Source organism: Perognathus longimembris, chromosome 7 (assembly GCF_023159225.1).
Source record: "Perognathus longimembris pacificus isolate PPM17 chromosome 7, ASM2315922v1, whole genome shotgun sequence".
Lineage (NCBI taxonomy): Eukaryota > Metazoa > Chordata > Mammalia > Rodentia > Heteromyidae > Perognathus > Perognathus longimembris.
The window spans coordinates 67,922,225-67,930,021 of NC_063167.1; the positions used below are offsets into that span (position 1 = coordinate 67,922,225).

The 7,797-nt window shown below is 41.0% G+C and overlaps 1 protein-coding gene across 3 annotated transcripts in view; it reads right to left on the bottom strand.

The window, feature by feature from the left end:
• Cept1 (choline/ethanolamine phosphotransferase 1) overlaps nt 1-7,797 on the bottom strand; it is a 46,829-nt gene extending 39,032 nt beyond the window's left edge. The window contains exon 1 of one of the 3 annotated variants that reach the window (XM_048351762.1): nt 7,674-7,797. The gene's annotated coding sequence lies outside the window, so the exon portion shown is untranslated. Of the gene's footprint in view, nt 1-7,562; nt 7,651-7,673 lie in introns of those variants that run through there. The other 2 variants (XM_048351761.1, XM_048351763.1) reach the window with 2 other exon arrangements.

The window sequence follows — 7,797 nt, forward strand, 5'->3', positions numbered from 1 at the left end:
ATGGGTTTCATGTAACATTTTTATTTCATAAAAGCTGCTACTGAGAACTTACATTACATTCCAAACTAAGTACTTCTTAATATGTTAACTAATTCAATCCCCACAACTACAGAATGTAGGAACAATTTTTTTTTCTTTTTTTTTTTTTTTTTTGCCAGTCCTGGGGTGTGAACTCAGGGCCTGAGCACTGTCCCTGGCTTCTTTTTGCTCAAGGCTAGTACTCTACCACTTGAGCTACAGCGCCACTTCTGGCTTTTTCTGTTTATGTGGTGCTGAGGAATCGAACCCCGGGCTTCATGTATACAAGGCAAGCACTCTGCCACTAGGCCATATTCCCAGCCCCAGGAACTGTTTTTTTACTCTCATTTTGTACAGTAAAATAAACTAAAGACAAAATGAGACTAATTAACCTGTCCAAATCATAGCTAATACATGAAACTGAAACACAAAGTTTCTAAATTTAAGCTAAATAAAAAAATTCTTACTTGCGGAAAGGATATGGATGATATTAAAGTGGGGAAAATAGCAAAAAAGAAAATTAAGAAATAGTACTTGGCAGTGACCTGACAAGCTAAAGTTGTAGTAAGAAAACACAGGGAAATTGTTAACTTTTGTTGAAGGACTTTCCAGTTTAACATCTGAAGTGCTTGCACTTGAGTTAGAAAAGATTAGACATAGCACGAATACTATCAGTAATTAGCAGAATAATAATTATTAGAACTATTTTCAACATTATTCAGAATGGAGAGTAATGAGAACTACTAAAAATTAACATATCTCAATGGTTCTAAGTGGTGAGGGCCTACACTAGGGTGGCAAAATGGAAATATGAAAGACAATTGTCTATGAGTAATTTCTATTTAGAGGGAAGAATTAGCAGATCTTAGAATTCAGTGTGAGAGAAGAAAAAAGAAATCAACAGTGGTTCTTACACTGCTATCAAGGGGAAAGTTGAGAAGTTGGTCACATTTTATGCTTTGGGGGAAAAGAGGAACTGGAAAAAAGAATGGGGAAGGAGCCAAATACCCGACTTTTATTTTCTTGGTAGTACTGGTGTTTGAGCCAAGGGCTTCATAATTGCTAGGCACTTGGTTCAGGCTCCCTGCTCCCAATTATTAAAAAAAAAAAAAAAAAAAGGAAAGTTTATCTCTTTCTTTTCTTCTCAGTATTGGTGATCAAACCTAGGGCTAGTCATATGCCACCAAGCTTATACTCTACCCAGCACCTTCCTATCCTCCCTCCTTTTAGGAAGGGTGAACAAATGTCATGGTATTCAATATATACCATGTAAAAAATAAACTATGAAACTTGTGGGCAGGGATGGGAAGAGGAAAATGAAGGGGTGACACTGTCCAAGAAAAACTACTTATCACCTGACTTATGGAATTGTAGCCCCTCTGTACAATTCCTTAATAGTAACAATAGAACTTTTTAAAGATGTGATTGGTGTCTTGTTGTGTTCCCCAGTATAAAGCAGATGGACTCAGTCTGCCTGCTTCAGCCTCACAATAGTTGGTACTAACAGCCTATAGCAGCACCCTTATTCCAGCATGCCCAGTCTCTACATGTTAACGTTTAAATAGTGATGTTTTAGATAAATTTAAAAGACTAAAGTCTGTGTAAAAGATTAAATTTCAAATCACCACTTAAAAGCTAAACTCTAGAGAAAAACTATAAAGTAGAAAGGTTTTTTGAAGGGATTAACTATGGAGAAAAAAGGAAAAAGATAAAGAACCCTGTGGGAAATTCAGAGTTACTGAATAGAAGGAGGAACAGAAACACTAAGATTAGAAGGGAAAAAGGGAATAATCTTAACTGAAAGGGTAGTAGCATAAACCAAGACAAATGTACTTGGCATTCTAAATGAAAACTATCCAGAAAGCAATAAGAAACTACCAGAAATGGTATACTACGTGATTTGTGGTGCAGAGTCTAGGACATCTTAATGGTGGATCTAGTACCAAAGCATGACTGTTGTCTCTTATTTTTCCTGTGACAAGATCCAGCTTATTCTGTCTTGTAGGATGATCCGCAGACTGAGAGCTGTTTCTTTATACTGGGTAAAGGGAGGGAACAAGAGTTAGTGAAGTCCACTGGCAGAAGTTAGGGGAGAGGTGGTGGCACCAGGCAGAAGAAACACCCAGACATATCTAGACTGCACAGAAGGATACAATGGTGGTGTCATAAGCATACTCTCATAAATATTCACATCACTAATGGCCCGAGGTGGTATCCAAAATCTCGGTCAATCATCTATCGCAATATCTGATTCAACCTCTTTTCATTGTATTTGATTTTGGCACCCTGGGTATTGTATTTAAGCTCCTGAGGTCCTATGAAATACAAAATGTATGTATTTAAAAATTTAAATTTTACTTCTCACAACACAAAGGTATTGATTAATCCTTTAAATTTAATCATTTTCATTTATTTACTAATCTGTAAGTAGCTGTGCAAAAAGTTTTAATTCAACATGCTGTTTTTTTTTAAAAACTGGAGATTAAACTAAACTTTCTAAGCAAGAACGCTAGCTATGCTGTGCCATACCCCAAGTCCTAAACCTGTAAAATAACTAGTGAATGGTATCACTTTAGATCAAATGACAGGCTGGTAGTCACCAAAACACTGAGCATTATAATAGTTAAACTTTCTGTAGTCAAACGATTTATTTTCATATTTAGCAAGCTGTAATTCACTTATATGAAACTGCACAGAAAAGAAATAGTTTAGTCAATTCCATTTGTATCTTATATATTGTTAAAGCTTTTATCCTCCTACTATTAAAAAAATGGGCTGCTAACTTGCTTTTGGCATTGAACAGTCTCAAGCAACTGATCTGAGTGGTTTTAAGTGTGAATGTTTGGCAGGAACAGTTAACAAACTGATACTTTCCTACTGAGTTTTCCCCCTCATGACCTAGATTTCTTTTAACCTTTTATTTCTCACTTAGAATAAAACCTACATCTTGGGAAGCTTTTCACACCTAATTTTTATACATCAAACATAAAATATGGGGCTGGGAATGAGGCTTAGTGGTAGAGTGCTTGCCTAGCATACAAGAAGCCCTGGATTTGATTCATTAGTACCACATAAACAGAAAATGCCAGACGTGGTGCTGTGGCTCAAGTGGCAGAGCACTAGCCTTGAGCAAAAAGAAGCTCAGGGACACTTCCCAGGCCCTGAGTTCAAGCCCCAGGATTGGCAAAACAAAACAAAACAAAAAACACAAAAAGAGGCAATGAGTTTTTCTCTTAAGATTTTACTTAACATTTTAATTTAGAAACATAGTCTCTGTGAGCTATTAGCAACAATATTGCAAATATAAATTCAAATACATGTAGCCCTAGACAGGTATTTTACTTTTAACACTGCAATAAATAGGTGGATAGGTTACTGGCACTGACACAAGTCCCTTTATGCTCTTTTCTGATCACATCTGAAAGGTCTATTGTCATGCAAGCCATCTCAGAAAAAAACAGGACCTCCTGGTTGTTAAAATACAATAGGTACAACAGGAAGATCAGGAGAGAAAAGGAAAATAAAGGATGTTGGAATGGAAATATGGAAAGGTAGTATGAATATTACAAGAATTACTTAACCACTTACATTTGTGTATATGTATGTGAGGCACACTAGTACTGGGGCTTGACTAAAAAGCCTCACTTTCACTTCGGCTTTCTTGCTCAAGACTGGTGCTTTACCACTTGAGCCACAACTCCTATTCCAGCTTTTTGCTGGTTAACTGAAGAGTCTCACAGACTTTCCCTGCCAGGCTAGTTCTGAACTGCAATCCTCAGACTACAGCCTCCATGGGCACCTGGCTCTGCGTATGACTTTTATATGGTGCTAGACGATGCCCAAAGGAGTAAACATAAAAATATGCTTTATCTCTCCAGTATAAGGATCTACCAATTATTGTTGGCTAGCTTATAAACACATTCACAAATGGAAATAATTTGTGTGTGTGTGTGTGTGTGTGTGTGTGACAGTCCTAGGGCTGTGATGATGGCACTGTAAGAAAAATAAGTTGATCAGACAGAAAATAGTTTGGAGTGCACATTTTATATAGAGTGACTGAAGTCTCAGAAGTTGGAAAAAACTATTGAGCATTTTTTTAAAAGTAACTGAGTTGGGTACTGGTGGCTCACACCTGTAATCCTACTCAGGAACAGAGATAGGAGAATCAAGGTTGGCAGCCAGCCCACACAGAAAAGTCCCAAGATTCGCATCTCTAACTAAAGTCCCAAGACTCTCATCTCTAACTAACCAGCTTAAAAAAAAAAAGAAAAGAAAAAAAGCCAGAAGTCAGAAGCCAGAGGTGTGGTTCAAGTGTTTAAGTAGTGAGCACCAGCCTTGAGAGAAAAATCAAAACAAAAAAACTCTATAACATTAGAGCACAGCCTAATTGCTAACTGAAGATAGATTTTCATAAATAATAAGAATCACTGGGGGCTGAGAATATGGCTCAGTAGTAGAGTACTTCCCTAGCATGCATGAAGCCCTGGGTTTGATTCCTCAGCGTCACATAAACAGAAAAAGCTGGAAGTGATGCCGTGGCTCAAGAGGCAGAGTCCAAGCCCCAGGACTGCCAAAAATAAAAATAAAAAAATTAAAATTAAATAAGACTGAGTATCTTAAACTATAAAAAAATTCTTGCCACCTGTTCAATTCAGTTTTTAAATGCTGGTTGCAGTACTCTGGCTCCTGCAACTTTCTCACCTATAATCTGTAAGTACCCTTCTTTTGTTACAACCCAGCTCCAGCACTTATCACATTGAATGTTTTGTTTATAGACTTTTCAGGGGGTCTTTCCCCCCACATTGTTCAGTAGTTTCACGAGTGCAGAGGCCATGCATGCACTGCTAACATTCTTTTCCCATAGTCTCATACCATTCTTAGCACTATGTAAGTAACTGCACTTACTGAATGATGAACAGATATGATTCACTTTCTATCTAATGAACACTTTAGTAGTTCTAGACCTTGAAGAAGCAAAAAATTTGAGATCTGTCATTCCATACTGTTCAGAAGTTCCACAGGTCAAGGAGGGGGGGTGAGGAGAATAGTCTTATAATCCATTAAGTTATAATACCCTTCCCACAAACTTTTGGGGAGTCTGAAGGAGAACAAATGGTCTGACAAAAGCTGCTTCTTCTTCCCTTCTTCCCTCCTCCTATCCTCCCTACCCCCTGCTCATTCTCCCCTTCCTCCTCCTTCCATCCCCTTCTCCCCCCTTCATCGTTGGTCCTAGGGCTTCAACTGGGGGCCTGGCTACTGTCCCTGAGCTTGTTCACTCAGGGTTGCTGCTCTACCACCTGAGAGCTACTGCTCCATTTCCAGCTTTTTGCTGGTTAACTGGAGATAAAGAGTCTCAGGAATTTTCCTGCTCAGGTTGGCTTTGAACCTCATACATCAGATTGTAGCCTCATGAATAGATAAGATTACAGGAGTAAGCTACTGGTGCCAAGCTTAAAGCATCTTCCTGGTATAGACATGATTATCTATGTGAAAAGTTCAACAAAGGTACAAAAGTATAATCAGATATTTAATAAATAGGTTTACTAAAACTACATGCAATTTTGTGACTTAATCATCCACCCACATTTGTGCTTACAGTAGCTGTGGTTAAAAGCATCCTTCCTACATTACCTATCCTACCTAGATTTCGACATGGGGAACACCTAACAAATATTTAAAAAAAAAAAAAAAACAGGCAACTCCTCCCAACTGCTAAGCAAGCATAAGGTAAACTTGCACAATATCCAACCTGTTGTGTGAAATTTCAGAATTCCATCCCCCATGTCTAAGGGTGCCAAGTTTTGATCTGCACTGATTCAGCAGTATATCCACAAGCCTTTCACAGGGAACCTGCTGGTACATAGCTCTTTCCCAACTCCATAGCACCATGAAAGTAAAATACCAATGGTTGACACTATGGGAGGGAGAGGGATGGGTGGGGAAAATTATATACATTAAACACACACATGAAAGGGAGAAACAAAACGGATTCACTAGATGAAATCCAGCATTATTTAACAAATGACATATAAATTTACAAGGCAGGCACCAGTGGGTTGCTTATGCCTGTAATTCTAGTACTCAGGAAGCTGAGATCTGAAGATGCTGGTTTGAAGTCAGCTAGAGCAGGTAAGCCCATGAGACGCTTATCTCCAATAACCTGCAAAAGATGGTGTTAGTAAAACACCAGCCTTTGGTGAAAAAGCAAGTGACATTGCCCAGCCCAGTCGCATGTGTGCAAACATACACACAGACAAATTACATAAGCAAAAGCCTTTTTATCACAGACTTGAAAGAAAAAAATTACTGTGTAATACAACCTAAGTAGTGTTTTGCTAAACTGAAAGCTTGTCTTCCTTAAAGCAAAAATAACTTTCTCCTACGAGGGGCTGCCATTGTATATTTTTTCTAGTCTCTTAAAAAGAACACACTATGACTCTCAAAAAAAAAAAAAAAGAATATCAGCAGCACCTTTAGCCAGATCAAATAACAAACAGAAGCCTAGAAGAAGAACTGCTATGTGGAAAATTAGAAACTACGCTAAAATATAATCTGCGCTCCGTGGCAGATTTATCTAATTTACTTCTTTGAAAGAAGAGCTGCGATGACAAATTCTACAAGGATCTTCACCAGCACAGGATGAATATGCAACAAAATAGTTCTAGAACTTCAGTCTCTGAGATTTTATGCAAGCACAGATAAGTAGTAAACGGTAATGTTCCAAGTGCCTTATCCCAGTTTGGTTTACGTTTTTGAGTCAATTCAATAGGCACGTTTTAGAGCATATCTGTGCTAGTTTGGGAGAGTAGGAACCGAGTATTCTGACCACATACAGATAAAACACATACTCGTTGAAGAGCAACTACGGATTTGCCTACTACAGATTCGCTGTTGCACTAAAAGGAAAAGCCTACACGCAATGCCAATGATGCACAATGACCAGAAAAACACAAAACTGACAAAACCGAATTGCAGAAAATATAAACACCGCTAAAGGTGAAGATCTCCTTCATCCAAGAACTCCTGGCAACCCTGGCAAACCCGAGCAATCCTCCAGTCCTTCCTCCTTCTAAGAACACTGCTGAAATAAACCCCATTCGCTGGCGTCGCTGAGCTGGTCACTATGAGCTGAAATTTCTAGAAAAGTTGCTGACCAAGAAGCGAGGCCCACCCAGGAAACCTCCACCACCACTACCACCACCATGGCAATTCCGAAGGGAAGATACAGCCGGCACAAGATGCCCGGTGTGGGGAGTTGGCAACACCGGGGCAGGAGGGTGTGGAGCCGACAGGCAGGCTCGGTTCCTCCCGGGCGGCGGCCCAGCCCCCCGCCGCCCGCCGCCCGCCGCCCGCCCTCCTCGGTCCGCAGTCCCGGTTCCCCAGCCCCGACTCCCGCTTCGGCCCGCGCAGGCGCTCTGCCCCTCCGTCCCCTCCGTAGCCCGAGACCGTCCAGAGGGGCAGACGCCGCCGGCGCTCCCCGAGCCCCGCGCGCGGGCGCGAGAGAGCGAGCGAGGCCGCCCGGCGTGAGGAAAGACGGTGTTCACCTCAGCGAACCCGAACCCAGCCCGGAGCCTCCAGCTCGCCCTCCTTCCCCTCCACGTCCTTCACATCCGGGCCTCTCCCGCTCTCCGGAGACTTCACCCCAGCATCCTTACCCGCACTCCGACAAGCACACCTACGAGTAACAACTCTGGATCCAGCCGCCCGGGTGACTCGGAGCGGCGGCGGCACGTTCACGACACTTTCGCGACTGCCGTAAACGGGGAATGGGGGGGGGGT